This window comes from Convolutriloba macropyga, chromosome 13, assembly GCF_964194025.1.
Source record: "Convolutriloba macropyga chromosome 13, txConMacr16.3, whole genome shotgun sequence".
Taxonomy (NCBI): Eukaryota; Metazoa; Xenacoelomorpha; order Acoela; family Convolutidae; genus Convolutriloba; species Convolutriloba macropyga.
The window spans coordinates 39,628,671-39,646,835 of record NC_134480.1 but is presented as its reverse complement, the minus strand read 5'-3'; positions in this window follow the sequence as shown (position 1 = coordinate 39,646,835).

The window sequence follows — 18,165 nt, the reverse complement described above, 5'->3', positions numbered from 1 at the left end:
CTAGCTGCAAAGAATTTAGGTTTTAGTCCGTTCCAGATTCTTCTTTCTGTATATGCTTTTTAAGGTTTAACTTTATTTTTATTCTTTTTCGCTTTTTCGTTTTGCAAATGTCATAGCTTTCACATTTCATTTCTCACTCACTTACGTCATTCGCTGTGTGGTGTGGTACCTGACTAAAAACTTTTATGTAAGTTTGATAAAAGTACGAGAACAGATTCGTGTTATTTTTGATTTTGTGACACCTTAGTTTTTCGGTTTAGTTGAAAAAGATTTTTTTTCTTCCGTCTGTTCTGTTGTGTTAACATTAATATTGATTTCAATATTCCTTGTTCACTCGTTTTTTTTAAAATCGTCTACAATTGATGATTCGCTCTAGGTGAACGCAGATCATTAATTTGAAGCTGAACATTGCGCATTTATTTCTCGGGCACCCTTTGCAGCAGCTAGTAAGATGGGAGAATTGAAAAGTTCGCCCAACAATAACCATCTTATCCCGAGAAGGAACATTGGTTTTCTCTTTGGAATAAAGTCCCCAAATTTTTACGACTTGAAAGCTGTCTTTCTTCAATCTTATTGCAATCTTCAAGAATAAGATGATTCGAAAAAGCGCCAAAATTGCAACAACAATTTTGACTCTTTTGTCCAGTAACTTGAAACTTAGACGTGCTCTTTTAACAAACGAATAGACTAGAGGTATGTTTTAAGACACCCAAGTTTAGGAACGGAAGTTCGATGTTTTTTCCCTGCAAAGGAGACAGACAACAAATTTGAAGAATGGGCAACTAGGGAACTACGGACAATATTGGGTTAACTATCTGTAAAACAACGGAATGCCTTATGCGACCGATTTTCACTCTGAACACTCAAACTCTAAAACATCATTCAAGCGAAAAATTCGACAATATAATGAAATCATTCGAGAACGTTTTTAAGACAATATACAGGATGGCGAAAACCAAAGATAACTGATAAAAAAAATGTGGAACAAAAACGCACTTTAGCATTCGTACTCACAACCCATATTGATATTTAAGAAATTGGTTTGGCAAATTTGCAAATTCATCTACAATTAATGCGACTGCCATAAACCTGCCCAAATTCTGGAATTTCTAGTCATTTTACTAAAGTTGTCCGGAGCTTAAAATTTATGAACATTCAAAATCAAGTTTCTGTGTAGATAATGCGGAAAACGATCTGCTAGAAACTGAAAGTAGTGAAAATCCACTACCAAAACAGAACTATAAAGAGAAAAAATATCTCAGTCAGCCGCTCACTTAACAGTTAGATATACTGGTCTCTAACAGTTAGATATATGTTCTCTCTGAAAAAATCAACAAGACTGTGTTATAGGATGACAGAAATAGATGAAAATAAGTCAGCTCATTATTTTCCGGAGATATACACAAAAAATACGCATGTCTATGCATCAAAAATTGCCTCACAATTCGCCGTTCAGTTTCGACATCACTACACTTATGTCGTTCGTATAGGCACCACAGTAAACTGATTAGATCAGTTGAGTGCAAATCTTTTATGATATTGGCAATTATTTGGAATCCGATGTACCCGCATCCTGTTGGCTACCTCAATTAAAACGCCAATAATCAAACCATGAACAATTTGGCGGACCAATTCATAATGAAAACAATCAAAAGGTAATTTTTCTTGAATCCATTCAAAAAACCTCACAGTTGAATTGGGTCAAAAGTAAGAAATTTTTTCGAAGAGATTATCTATATTTACTGTGTTCCTAAAAATGTACGGTTAGATAGGAATCCAATTTTCATCAGAAAATAGTCTCAAAAACTGGAAAAAAATACTTATGAAAAAAATCGATGCATATTCAAATAGACTGATTAATTTGCTAAAGCTATTGATGAAGACAATCAAACGTCAACTAGCTGGTATCAAAGAAACTCGCAAGCATAGTTCATATAACATAAAAAATTTAAAAGTTGATAGTTCATCAATTGCGTATCTACCTACAAGAGACCATAAAAGTATTTCTTTTCCAAATTTATTTTAGAAGAAAACAAAATGTTAGAAGAAAACAAATTTTAGAAGAAAACAAAATTTATTTTAGAAAATAAGGAGGCTCGTTAATGTGCGTTTGCACATGATGTTCCGACCCGAGCTTATCTACATTTTTGACTTAATTGTCAGCCAAATGACGATAAAACAAAAATAGATATTTGAGTTTAAATTAATCGTTACACAACCTAACCACTCATTGAATTACATAAGGCCATGCCTCATCACAGCGCCAACGAGATCTGCCGTTAAAGAGACTAGTAACAACGTCAAAAAACACCTAGCAACAAGGTCAAAATGCAGTAAGATGAAACCTTAACTACACAAATTTACTTCTTCCCAATTATACAGCAGATGGATTTTTTTTAATGAGACTAGGTAACAAGTCGACAAAGAGAACGAATAATGAGGCGAAATTCAATAATTAATCAAAATTTTTGAAACCAAGAAATTTCAAAAGTCTTAAAGAGCATTAGCTTTCAACTAAATAAACCTTGAAAAATTACTAAAAAAATTTTACGTAACCAAAAGGACCTGTTTTTGATTGGACTAAGCCATAGAAATAGGTTAAAGATGCAGAAAAACTAAAAAAATTCCAATCGAGACTGTGAAAAAATCAACAAGACTGTGTGTTATAGGATGACAGAAATAGATGAAAATAAGTCAGCTCATTATTTTCCGGAGATATACACAAAAAATACGCATGTCTATGCATCAAAAATTGCCTCACAATTCGCCGTTCAGTTTCGACATCACTATACTTATGTCGTTCGTATAGGCACCACAGTAAACTGATTAGATCAGTTGAGTGCAAATCTTTTATGATATTGGCAATTATTTGGAATCCGATGTACCCGCATCCTGTTGGCTACCTCAATTAAAACGCCAATAATCAAACCATGAACAATTTGGCGGACCAATTCATAATGAAAACAATCAAAAGGTAATTTTTCTTGAATCCATTCATAAAACCTCACAGTTGAATTGGGTCAAAAGTAAGAAATTTTTTCGAAGAGATTATCTATATTTACTGTGTTCCTAAATATGTACGGTTAGATAGGAATCCAATTTTCATCAGAAAATAGTCTCAAAAACTGGAAAAAAATACTTATAAAAAAAATCGATGCATATTCAAATAGACTGATTAATTTGCTAAAGCTATTGATGAAGACAATCAAACGTCAACTAGCTGGTATCAAAGAAACTCGCAAGCATAGTTCATATAACATAAAAAATTTAAAAGTTGATAGTTCATCAATTGCGTATCTACCTACAAGAGACCATAAAAGTATTTCTTTTCCAAATTTATTTTAGAAGAAAACAAAATGTTAGAAGAAAACAAATTTTAGAAGAAAACAAAATTTATTTTAGAAAATAAGGAGGCTCGTTAATGTGCGTTCACACATGATGTTCCGACCCGAGCTTATCTACATTTTTGACTTAATTGTCAGCCAAATGACGATAAAACAAAAATAGCTATTTGAGTTTAAATTAATCGTTACACAACCTAATCACTCATTGAATTACATAAGGCCATGCCTCATCACAGCGCCAATGAGATCTGCCGTTAAAGAGACTAGTAACAACGTCAAAAAACACCTAGCAACAAGGTCAAAATGCAGTAAGATAAAACCTTAACTACACAAATTTACTTCTTCCCAATTATACAGCAGATGGATTTTTTTTAATGAGACTAGGTAACAAGTCGACAAAGAGAACGAATAATGAGGCGAAATTCAATAATTAATCAAAATTTTTGAAACCAAGAAATTTCAAAAGTCTTAAACAGCATTAGCTTTCAACTAAATAAACCTTGAAAAATTACTAAAAAAATTTTACGTAACCAAAAGGACCTGTTTTTGATTGGACTAAGCCATAGAAATAGGTTAAAGATGCAGAAAAACTAAAAAAATTCCAAACGAGTTGCGAAAACACAAATTATTTATACCATTAAAATCATTAGCTATTATCTGAATATTATGTGCTTTCAGTTCAATTGTTTTTTCTACTATTTCAGCTAAAGGATTTACACTGAGATATTAATTAAGTTTACCTTGACCACATTTGAAAACCATTGGGATCTGTTATTACGCGATTGTGTTGAAGAGAAAAAGAAACTCAAAACTGACCACTCAAAAAACGTTTATAAAAACGCATGTTGTCCAACAAACAAAACGTCATTGACAAATCAAATAAGAAGATATTTTATCTTTTGAAATACAAGAAATTGGACAGGACCTCACAATGATGAAAATAAGTTACAAGTTGACGAAAAGAACAACCAAAACTGAAAAGATTGAAAAAACAATGTATATCATAAACTTTAAGACTATTCGCTAACACTGAGTGCTTCGGGTGAAATCATTCATTCAATCTTCAATTACAATCTTAGGCGACCGGTCAGCATTTTACGGTTACCTAAAGAACAAAAAAATAGGAAAAAAAAACAGCAAACTCAAGAAGAAAATTGAGCGAGAAAAGTGTCGAAGGCATTAAAAAGTGAATTTTTCAATTAAAACTTTTCTAGATTAAAATAATTTTTTTAACAGCAATGGGATTGTTCTTTGTTAACAATATAACTTCATAAACTCATCAAATATGAACCACGAATACATTAGAACCACGAAATTTTTGAGAAATCTCGTAGTATCAACGCTATAAAAATCAATAGCTTTCAACGGAAGCCAGTAAATACGCTAAATTAATGGAGCGACAAGCTTGTTTGTCATTCATGTTTCATCAATAAACCACTACATCACGTCATTGGTTATGAAAACAACAACAAATACAGGCAAAAACAAAAAGGTCAGTAGAAAAGTGCCTGAAGAAAGTGTCGAAGCACTTTAAATCATAAGTTCTACTCTGAAAACTTTATCTATGATCCACTGAACGTCTTTCCTAAACCAATGGGAACTATCACTACTAGGATAATGTTATAATATTTCAAAAGAAACCAAGACTATGAATAAAAATTGTCCAAAAGTAAAAAATTATGAAAACCCGTGGCATTGAGTTTTCAAAAAAATTAGGGAGAAGATAAAACCGGAAACGAGATTAGTTTTGTATGCAGTAGAAAAAAGGGTCTTCTCAATACTGAGAATGACTAACAGTTCACGAAAAAAGTTTCAGATTGGTTAATGTTCAGAAAAGTTTTTCGAAAAATTAATTTCAAAGTCTTAACAGCCATTAAAATCACTAGCTTTACACGGAAGTCAATAAATACGCTCAAGTATAACCCAATGGGAGGACAATGACATTTGTCATTCATAGGTAATCAATTAGACATCACAATGAGTCTTATGACTATGAAAACAACAACAAAAACAGACAAAAATCAAAAATTCAGTAGGAAAGTGCGAGAAGAAATTGTCGAAGCCATTTAAACCAAAAGTTTTTCCCTGGGAACTTAATCAGTGATCCATTGAACGTATTTTTAAAACCTGTGGGAGCTCTCAATATTTGGATAATGTGATAAGAGTTCAAAAGTAACCAATAAAACGAAATTAACCACAAAAATTAAAGAAAAATTGTGATCTTGAGTAATTGAAGTCATATATCCAATAGTTAGTAGATATAACCGTTAACCAGATAAAATTTTGTTGCAGTACGAAGGAAAAGGCCCCTGTCATTACTGAGACTGACTTACAGTTCATGAAATTAAATTTAGGATTGGTTAATGTTCCAAAGAATATTTTCGAAAACTTATTCTTTTAGTCCTAACAGCCAATAGCTCTCCACTCAGAGCACTAGATATGCTCACCTAATGCCCATTACGCAACTTATTGGACCTTTAGTTAATGAATTCATGCCAAAGGACTCCAAAAAATTAGTAAATCCTCAAAAAGAAAATCAAATTTTCATTTAAAATTACGAAATCTCCGTGTCGAAGCCAAAAAAAAACATGAGCAATTCCTTGAAAAGGAATTTTTTTGTTCATTGGTCTGCATCTGACTGAAAATGAGGTTTATCGTTATCGGAACCTCGATATGAAAAGTTACTTGTCTCTAAGTAACTTAAAAGAACAAGAAAATAAACTGAAAAGTTTTCTAAAAAAAGAGCTCTCAATCAGAATTCGATTTTTTTAAAAGTGAACCTCCTTATGAAACCAGAACTAGTCTTTTTTATCGCCTTCAGTCGATTAGGAACACACAATTGGTTCATTTTGTTGCATGAAATGCCAATTTGAAATACTATTTTCATAGAAAATATCTTAGTTTGAAGAAAAATTACTCTAAAAGTGAACAAAATCATGCCAAATATCCCGTGTTCACACAAAACTTCAATCCTCGATAACTCCTCGAAAACAACGAAATTCAAAAAATCTTTTTAATTTTGAATTCTACGCTGGAACAGCTTTTTAATGATACCACTCACATTTCTCTACGATGAATATATCGATCAGCCAAAATTGACTGAACAAAAAAAACCCGTTTGAGTATATAGTTCCTCCACCCACAAGTGGGTCGGAACAACAAAAACAGGTGTTGAACCGATTACTAGAAACTTATCATATGGAAGCAATTTGAATAAGCGTTTAGACGCAGGCACAGCTACAGTTCAGGACTATCTATATGACAAAAGCTGCGCCACTTCAACTAATTGTTATCACAAATGAATCTTCTATGACAGAGTCGTAACGAGATGCCTTAAAATGCTATCAAAAAACAACCATTAAACAGTCTAGATTCTTGAAACACTTTAAACAAAACAACTCCTTTCCTCACACAGGAGCATCTCTCCAAAAACTTTTGGTAAAGAAAGCTAACGCAAATAAACAATCAAACTTGAAACTCCTCTACAAAACGCTAGTCGCCGCTACAAAAAAGCAAGCGTGGACGGGGAATCAGTAGTATTAGACGAAGCGCCAACAATTTTCATAAAACAACCAGATTTATCTGAAGTAAGAGTCGGCAGATGAGTCCGCAAAATTTGGCACAAAAGATGAGCGAACAACTATAAAAAGATCATACGGACAACAACGTCTCTTCGGATTTACAAATGAAACACTCTAAAGGAAAAAACTCAATCTAAGTTGGAGTGTTAAAAAAACATCGCAAAGATTACAAAAATTTGGCAAATTTTAGAAAAAAAATTATTCAGGAGTACCATATAAAGATCCCAGCGTTGCTGGTTCAATGATTGCTCAAAGATACAAAAAATATATGTACCAAAGATTCCTCGTCACATACACCTAAGAAATGAACATTCGGCACACAATGGATCACACAATGACAAGATCCAGCATACTCAATCTACCAAAAAAAATTCTCGGGTCATTTTAAGTCGTGGAAAACGTCGTAGATACCCTGTTTCGTTCTCTGTGTTTCATAACGTAAGCGAGAGAAAGCGACAGTGAATGAAAATATTTCCGAAATACGAACCAGCCGGGCACCTCTTTTCATACAATTGATGGAATTGTAGCGCTCATACAATGGGATCAGTTTTTTTAAGCCCGAAAGGCCAATCAGGAACAAATAGTTTTTCAAAACGGTATCTCCAAAAGTCCCCAGAGTCCTACCTTATAACAAGTACTCCTTTGAAGAAAAGTGTTTTCGAAACATAAAAGAAAGCTAGATGTCAATTTTCGACGCACATCACGAAATTCTAAGCTCACGTTTAAAAAACTGTGCAGTCAACACTCATTATTTTCAATTTCTCCTAATTGAAAAATTTTCAGAACTTTTCATTTCATAAAAGGCATTTACTAATCAAAAAATAAATTGCTCCTTAAATACAACCTAATTCAAGCTGTCATACATAATAAATTAATTTAGTGCAGTAAATTTATTATACGATGTACTTAAATTAATTTAGTGTACTTATTCCTGAAGGGCATGTGTATAAGTCAAGGTTAATTCACATGCTAGTCTGTTATTCCCATCTCCCGTAGCGGGAAATTATTGTTCATATTTGTTGTGACTTCTGCAATACCAGTTGCCTTAATACTCACTCTTTTAGTTTTCCACTTCGCGAACAGTTGCCTAATCTAACTCATTCTTCATTAACTGTCTTATTAGTCAAGTAATTACCAAGCGATTCAAGTAATTAGACAAGTAATTACCAAGCGATTCGCTAAGCGGATTTATTTAGAAATTGTGTAAAGCGCACTCGCCGCGCAAGTTAGGACATAAAACATAATTGTCACTCGCGACTCAAGATTAGGTACGCAATCTCATTTGCGTACGACATGGCGCAGTCAGCAGCTCAGAAGCGGACCCCACTCGGCATTGAGCCATTTTGGGATAAACCTAGTGCAGACCCTCCGTTGAAATGGGAAAAGTGGCAGATGCAGGCCAAGTTAGCTCTTCTTGCGAACGAAAGTATTACACTAGACACTTTGTTGGAACCAAAACCCGAAACAGTACAACTACCACTTGAACCTATCTACGAGGATACGATAACAGGATCATCGGCACAATCGGAGAGGGAAAGATTGGCGAGGAACGCTCAATCAAAAATGAACTGGGAGAATCGGTGTCAGAGACAACTGGAGATAGGAGTAATGTGTGGAGATAAACCGTGGGCACAGGCTGATCGAAAGACTGTGTCAATGCTATATCTCAGTTTGGGCACCGAAGGACGTCGAATTGTTTGTAGCAGAAACCCACACCTCAAGATGGACATTCTAACAACAGCAGAACTTTGGACAATCATGGAATCAGCATTTATTCTTCAACGCAATATCACATTTGATAGGTACATACTTCTCACTACAAAACAGACAAGAGGAGAGTCTATCGAACATTTCTTTGGAAAGTTGAAAGAACTTTCTAAAAATTGTGAACTCGGGAGTCAAGAAGATACTCTTATCAGAGATTTATTTATTGCGAATTTGTGAGATCCGGAAATCCAAAGGGAATTGCTGCGAGAAACTCTAGAACCAGCTCAAGCATTACGTTTGGCCATAAATATGGAATTAGGTCAAAGAAATCAACTACAAATTACAAACTCGCAACCTGCTCCACAGGTTAACGCAGTATTTTCTCAAAGACCTTCTCGACCACCGAGTCAACGGCCGACTACATCTAGTTTCACTCGACCACCAAATCAACTCTGCAGAAACTGTTATTTAACTTGGTCAGCAAATCATAAAGTCAAGTGTATTGCGAGAGACAAGATTTGCAATAACTGTGGTTTACAAAATCATTTTTCGCGAGTGTGCAGAAAACCGAAGTCATCATCAAATAAACCCATCCGATCTTATGTTAACTCTGTTGAAGAAACTTCAACTAATCAGACGTAAATGCCATACAAAATATGAATTATAACCCACAATGCGAATCAGATTACGATAGCTCAGATGATAATATGGTCGCCAGCGTCGCAAGAAACGCAATACAGATTGAACCAAAGAACACCATCTTGCAAATTGGTAATACCCAAGTAGGACTTCTCATTGATTCAGGCAGTGTATGCAGTATTTTACCCCAGTCTCTTGCTGCGGAAACAGTGGAAAATTCTCCCCTTGCTCGATGGTTGATGATAGCGCCTCCCCAGGAACTCAAAACATTTTCAAACGAACCCATAAACGTGAAGGGTATGATACAGGCACCAATTGCGAGCAATGGATGGCGACTTGAAGAAGCTGAATTTGTGGTGGTCCGTGACGGGCTAAAACCACTAGTTGGTAGAGACTTATTTGACGCTCTCGGAATCTCAGTAACTCAAACCCAAAATATGAAGGTAGTATGGTCAACACTATCACATCCCAATCTCCATTTAAAACACGTATTGCAAAACAATTTCCTCAACTTATTACGCGTATTGGTCGCTCAAAAATACACATTGTTAAATCTAAATTCCATAGAAATTTTTAACCAAAACATCAAAAGGGCAGAAGAGTACCCATTAATTTACAAGAACGAGTAAATAATGAAATTAAAAAACTTCTTGAAGAAGGACATATAGAAAAATTGAATAACTGTTCTGATCAATATTTTATTTCACCTATTGTAATCACAGTTAAACGAGAACAAACAATAAAGTTAGCATTGGATTCCAAAACTCTTAATAATTCAATACACAAGAATAAACATCAGATGCCAAATATTGAAACACTTATGGATTACATATCACAAATAATAACAAACTACAAAACAGAACCAGCGGATAAAGTATACTTCTCTACTATAGATCTTAAATATGCATACAGCCAGCTAAATCTTCACCCTGAAACTGCTAAACACTGTAATTTCAATATTGTAAGTGGTGACATGACAAGCACATATCGTTTCAAAACGGGATTTTATGGTCTTACTGATATGCCTGCCGAGTTTCAGAAGGCAATGGATTACACTTTGATTGGCCTCACAAATACATTTTGTTTTCTAGACGACATCTTAATTGTAAGTAAAGGTTCTGAAGATGATCACCTACAACCTGTATTAGATTGACTTAAGAAACTGGACGCGCATAATCTCCGAATTAACCTTCCTAAATGCCATTTTGCGAAGCAGAAAATTTCCTGGTTAGGATATAATATAACTCAATCTGGGATATCACCATTCGAATCTAAAACATCCTCTATTATTTCATTACAACCACCTAATACACTTAAAAAGTTACGTTCATTTCTCGGTTCAGTCCACTATATTAGTAAATTTATTCCCACTTTAGCTCAACTCTGCCATCTTTTTCTTCGTAAGTCAACTAATTACATTTGGACTGACGCTCATACTCTACATTTTAATGCCATAAAAACTCGCATAGCAAATCATACAGAAAACATTCACTATAACCCCCAACTCGAAACACGAATCAAATGTGATGCTTCTCGCTCCGGATTGGGAGCAGCACTAGAACATTTAACAATTGATGGTTGGAAGCCGATCTCTTTTGCATCAAGATTTTTAAATAGTAGTGAAGAACGTTATAGTATTAACGAATTGGAACTTCTTGGGGTGGTATGGCCCATAGAATATGGTCCATAGAAAAAAAATTATTTGTATGATAAAGAGTTTACTATTATCACTGATCATCGCGCATTACTTTCTATTTTAAAAGAACATCGATCAAATAAAAGTTACAATAGAAGGTTATCACGATGGGTTGATCGTGTTTTGCCTTATCAATTCTCAATAGAGCATCTAACCGGCGCGAAGATGAGTCTAGTTGATTACATCTCTCGAAATCCATATCAACCAGCAAAAAGTGTTTCAAAATATGATGAGGAATTTTTAGTCGCAACATTATCAAGCATACACTCTGATGCTCAACTGCTTCAACAAAAACACAACATTTTAGCTCATTCACTTAATAAATTATATATTGATATTGATGGTGAAAATAAAAATTCCATCACTAATACTGAACAAGTTTTAAATATAGATTATGTCAATCCAAATCCTCAAACAAAAGTTAACGAAATATTCGCTCCGCGAAACAATAGTTTAATATTATTCTCAAAACAAAATTCTAACTTTGACATAAGGTCCGCTCAGCGTGTACGCTTAACAAATGTTAGTTCAAATCTCGCGGCGCGAAAATAAAACTCTAACGTAACCTCCCTTTAATTCAATAATCAGTATAGTAAACACGCCTCGCGCGTACACTTAACTCAAAATATTAAATCACTCGCGGATCAAAAGTATAACCCGATTTTTAGTCACACTAATAGTATTAATTGTACTAGTGCACATGATCAGCGAGTACATTCAACTCAAAATGAATCAGTATTCGCACATACATATCCTACTTCAAAAGTAAACACTTACAAATTAATTAATACCAATTCTGATCTCGCATCGCGAGTACGCTTTTCATTTAACAAATTAACACTAGCAAGGCATAATACTTTATCAAATACTCAAAAGATTAGATTGTATTCTTCAGATGCCTCTTTTGCAAAGCAAATTACTAAATACCAAATTCATTCTAAATTTGCGTCACATAGTCTACCAATTACAATTAAACCTCTACAAATTGAGTCTCAAATGCTTGTAGAAACAGGAAAAGCGTCACTCGCTTACCAAAATACTCCTAAATTTGCTTCAATAAGGCATTCTCACTTGTCAATCAAAAATCAGTCTCAAATTCCTACCTTATTTAGTAATCCAAACTCAAATACTTTAAATAACTCACGTGCTCAATTAACAAACAACAAACAAGTGCTTTTTGCTCAAACTCAACCTGAAATTCAGTTGTCTTCCTCTTTGTCAATCAATTTAATTGAAAAAACTCAACTCTCATCAACAATGAGTCAACAAGCTTCACTTTTAAAGGGGAAATCCATCTCATCCCGAACAACAAGAGCTTTGCCCCGCGTATCATTTACGGATAATGCAATATCAAGCACGCCACGCAGATCATCATATCACTCTAATCTAAGCACCCCACTCACGGATAGCCCTCAAGTGGTGTCCTTTGAGAAAGTGGTGCGCAAGTTGTTCAACAAAGGGCTAATCGCATCCCTAACAAGCAAGGATGCAGTTCTGAAGGAGGTTCGGGATTGCATAATCAGGGGAGATGAAGACGATTAAAGGCCCTCAACCCGTATCTCCATGGCTATTGGCGGGACGTTCATGTGAATAGCGGATGTGTTTGTATGGACGAGAAGGTAGCCATACCAAACGCGCTCAAAGATGCACTCATTGAAGATTTGCATGCGAGTCACCCAGGTAGCTGGGGGATGGTATGTATGGCTCAGCACTGCTCATCCATACATGAATCGTGATTTGCTCGTCAAAGCAATAGAGTGCAAATCTTGCACTACTATTGGTAAAAATTTAAAATCTGTTATTCCCGCAAAACAATTTAAAGCACATACACCATGTATAGTTCCGAACCAAGAAATACAACTAGATTTTGCAGGACCTATTAATAACGAAAAAGAACATGAAATATACATTTTAACATGTATTGATAGATTTTCAAAATATCCTTCTGCAGAATTAGTTGATAATGCAAAGGCATCGAATGTAATAAAATTTTTAAATAGCTATATACAAATTCATGGAGTTCCTCGTTCCTTAAGAATAGACCAAGCTCGTTGTCTTATAGGTAACCAAGTAAAAAATTTTTGTTTGAAAAATAATATCACATTAATACCAGCTCCGGCGAATGACCATCGTGCAATAGGACTATTTGAAAGACTTATTGGTACTACTAAACAACGCTTAGCATGTATAAAAGAAGCAAATAAAGAATTAAATTCGTTCACCATTAAAGCAGCATTAAAATCGATTATAGACCAGCTTCGCATATGTAAACATAAAACAACTAAGCCTTCGCCATTCGAATCTCACTTTGGGCGCAAAGCCAATACACTGCTTAGTAACATAAGTACTCAACCAAAGTCATCTGATCTAAGTTATGAAAAAATTTTGAATCATTATTTAGATGAAAAAACAGTAACTCCTAATGAATTGTTGCCGGAGGACCACTGGGGTAACAGCCGTAGCGACGATGAAATCGAGCGCAACATGTGCAAGGCAACAAAGGACGCTACCACACGTGAACGTCTAGCAACAGACAACAAATATTGTTTCCTTCGCACCACAAAAGCGCATCGTCCACTACCTCTAAAAGAACACGCCGTACAGTTGAACATTGCACGGAAGAAACATCTGCATAAAAGATCCGAGAAAAATCTTGATGGACTGTATGAGGTGTTGGCTCCAGGATCTGTGGTACAAAAGACCGATCAATATACTTCTGTCATTCGCGAAACGGGGAAAGTGGAAGTAACAGTGCGCAATAGTGACATTGCCAAATTCGGTACTCGGGAAGAACGGAAAACGAAATTAACAGAATATATTAACCGTCGAGGACCCCGCACGCATGAGAAGACAACTGAGGCTAAGATACTTAGCCACATAAAAGAGTCCACGCGCATACAAAAAGGAGATCGGAAGATGAAGCATCGCAAGCGAGAAACTGGAAGCGGTGTCTCATCAAATAAATCAAACATTGCTCGTGCAATGCGGGTACGTATGCCCAAAATTCCGGAAAATTTCGCTCCCCAAGCATTACCCGCAATTCCCGAGGTTGCTCCACAGGTTAACACAGTAATTTCTCAACGACTTTCTCGACCACCGAGTCAACGGTCGACTACATCTAGTTTCACTCGACCACCAAATCAACTTTGCAGAAACTGTTATTTAACTTGGTCAGCAAATCATAAAGTCAAGTGTATTGCGAGAGACAAGACTTGCAATAACTGTGGTTTACAAAATCATTTTTCGCGAGTGTGCAGAAAACCGAAGTCATCATCAAATAAACCCATCCGATCTTATGTTAACTCTGTTGAAGAAACTTCAACTGATCAGACGTAAATGCCATACAAAATATGAATTATAACCCACAATGCGAATCAGATTACGATAGCTCAGATGATAATATGGTCGCCAGCGTCGCAAGAAACGCAATACAGATTGAACCAAAGAACACCATCTTGCAACTTGGTAATACCCAAGTAGGACTTCTCATTGATTCAGGCAGTGTATGCGGTATTTTACCCAAGTCTCTTGCTGCGGAAATAGTGGAAAATTCTCCCCTTGCTCGATGGTTGATGATAGCGCCTCCCCAGGAACTCAAAACATTTTCAAACGAACCCATAAACGTGAAGGGTATGGTACAGGCACCAATTGCGAGCAATTGATGGCGACTTGAAGAAGCTGAATTTGTGGTGGTCCGTGACGGGCTAAAACCACTAGTTGGTAGAGACTTATTTGACGCTCTCGGAATCTCAGTAACTCAAACCCAAAATATGAAGGTAGTATGGTCAACACTATCACATCCCAATCTCCATTTAAAACACGTATTGCAAAACAATTTCCTCAACTTATTACACGTATTGGTCGCTCAAAAATACACATTGTTAAATCTAAATTCCATAGAAATTTTCAACCAAAACATCAAAAGGGCAGAAGGGTACCCATTAATTTACAAGAACGAGTAAATAATGAAATTAAAAAACTTCTTGAAGAAGGACATATAGAAAAATTGAATAACTGTTCTGATCAATATTTTATTTCACCTATTGTAATCACAGTTAAACGAGAACAAACAATAAAGTTAGCATTGGATTCCAAAACTCTTAATAATTCAATACACAAGAATAAACATCAGATGTCAAATATTGAAACACTTATGGATTACATATCACAAATAATAACAAACTACAAAACAGAACCAGCGGATAAAGTATACTTCTCTAATATAGATCTTAAATATGCATACAGCCAACTAAATCTTCACCCTGAAACTGCTAAACACTGTAATTTCAATATTGTAAGTGGTGACATGACAAGCACATATCGTTTCAAAACGGGATTTTATGGTCTTACTGATATGCCTGCCGAATTTCAGAAGGCAATGGATTACACTTTGATTGGCCTCAAAAATACATTTTGTTTTCTAGACGACATCTTAATTGTAAGTAAAGGTTCTGAAGATGATCACTTACAACTTGTATTAGATTGCCTTAAGAAACTGGACCCGCATAATCTCCGAATTAACCTTCCTAAATGCCATTTTGCGAAGCAAAAAATTTCCTGGTTAGGATATAATATAACTCAATCTGGGATATCACCACTCGAATCTAAAACATCCTCTATTATTTCCTTACAACCATCTAATACACTTAAAAAATTACGTTCATTTCTCGGTTCAGTCCACTATATTAGTAAATTTATTCCCAATTTAGCTCAACTCTGCCATCTTTTAAGACCTTTTCTTCGTAAGTCAACTAAATACATTTGGACTGACGCTCATACTCTATATCTTAATGCCATAAAAACTCGCATAGCAAATCATACAGAAAACATTCACTATAACCCCCAACTCGAAACACGAATCAAATGTGATGCTTCTCGCTCCCGATTGGGAGCAGCACTAGAACAACTAACAGTTGATGGTTGGAAGTTGATCTCTTTTGCATCAAGATTTTTAAATAGTAGTGAAGAACGTTATAGTATTAACGCATTGGAACTTCTTGGGGTGGTTTGGTCCATAGAATATGGTCCATAGAATAAAAATTATTTGTATGGTAAAGAGTTTACTATTATCACTGATCATCGCGCATTACTTTCTATTTTAAAAGAGCATCGATCAAATAAAAGTTACAACAGTAGGTTATCAAGATGGGTTGATCGTCTTTTGCCTTATCAATTCTCAATAGAGCGCGAAGATGGGACTAATTGATTACATCTCTCGAAATCCATATCAACCAGCAAAAAGTGTTTCAAAATATGATGAGAAATTTTTAGTCGCAACATTATCAAGCATACACTCTGATGATCAATTGTTTCAACAAAAACACAACATTTTAGCTCATTCACTTAATAAATTATATATTGATATTGATGGTGAAAATAAAAATTCCACCACTAATACTGAACAAGTTTTAAATATAGATTATGTCAAACCAAATCCTCAAACAAAAGTTAACGAATTACTCGCTCCGCGAAACAATAGTTTAAAATTATTCTCAAAACAAAATTCTAACTTTGACATAAAGTCCGCTCAGCGTGTACATTTAACAAATGTTAGTTCAAATCTCGCGGCGCGAAAATACAACTCTAACGTAGCCTCCCTTAAATTCAATAATCAGTATAGTAAACACGCCTCGCGGGTACACTTAACTCAAAATATTAAATCACTCGCGGATCAAAAGTATAACCCGATTTTTAATCCCACTAATAGTATTAATTGTACTAGTGCACATGATCAGCGAGTAAATTCAACTCAAAATTAATCAGTATTCCCACATAAATATCCTACTTCAAAAGTAAACACTTAATTAATACCAATTCTGATCTCGCATCGCGAGTACGCTTTTCATTTAACAAATTAACACTCGCAAGGCATAATACTTTATCAAATACTCAAAAGATTAGATTGTATTCTTCAGATGCCTCTTTTGCAAAGCAAATTACTAAATACCAAATTCATTCTAAATTTGCGTCACATAGTCTACCAATTACAATTAAACCTCTACAAATTGAGTCTCAAATGCTTGTAGAAACAGGAAAAGCGTCACTCGCTTACCAAAATACTCCTAAATTTGCTTCAATAAGGCATTCTCACTTGTCAATCAAAAATCAGTCTCAAATTCCTACCTTATTTAGTAATCCAAACTCAAATACTTTAAATAACTCACGTGCTCAATTAACAAACAACAAACAAGTGCTTTTTGCTCAAACTCAACCTGAAATTCAGTTGTCTTCCTCTTTGTCAATCAATTTAATTGAAAAAACTCAACTCTCATCGACAATAAGTCAACAAGCTTCATCTCTAAAGGGGAAATCCATCTCATCCCGAACAACAAGAGCTTCGCCCCGCGTATCATTTACGGATAATGCAACAACAAGCACGCCACGCAGATCATCATATCACTCTAATCTAAGCACCCCACTCACTGATAGCCCTCAAGTGGTGTCCTTTGAGAAAGTGGTGGGCAAGGTGTTCAACAAAGGGCTAATCGCATCCCTAACAAGCAAGGATGCAGTTCTGAAGGAGGTTCGGGATTGCATAATCAGGGGAGACGAAGACGATTAAAGGCCCGCAACCCGTATCTCCATAGCTATTGGCGGGACGTTCATGTGAATAGCGGACGTGTTTGTATGGACGAGAAGGTAGCCATACCGAACGCGCTCAAAGATGCACTCATTGAAGATTTGCATGCGAGTCACCCAGGTAGCTGGGGGATGGTATGTATGGCTCAGCACTGCTGGTGGCCATACATGAATCGTGATTTGCTCGTCAAAGCAATAGAGTGCAAATCTTGCACTACTATCGGTAAACATTTAAAATCTGTTATTCCCGCAAAACAATTTAAAGCACATACACCATGTATAGTTCCGAACCAAGAAATACAACTAGATTTTGCAGGACCATAACGAAAAAGAACATGAAATATACATTTTAACATGTATTGATAGATTTTCAAAATATCCTTCTGCAGAATTAGTTGATAATACAAATGCATCGAATGTAATAAAATTTTGAGATAATTATATACAAATTGATGGAGTTCCTCGTTCCTTAAGAATAGACCAAGCGCGTTGTCTTATAGTTAAACAAGTAAAAAATTTTTGTATGAAAAATAATATCACATTAATACCAGCTCCGGCGAATGACCCTTGTGCAATAAAACTAGTTGAAAGACTTATTGGTACTATTAAACAACGCTTA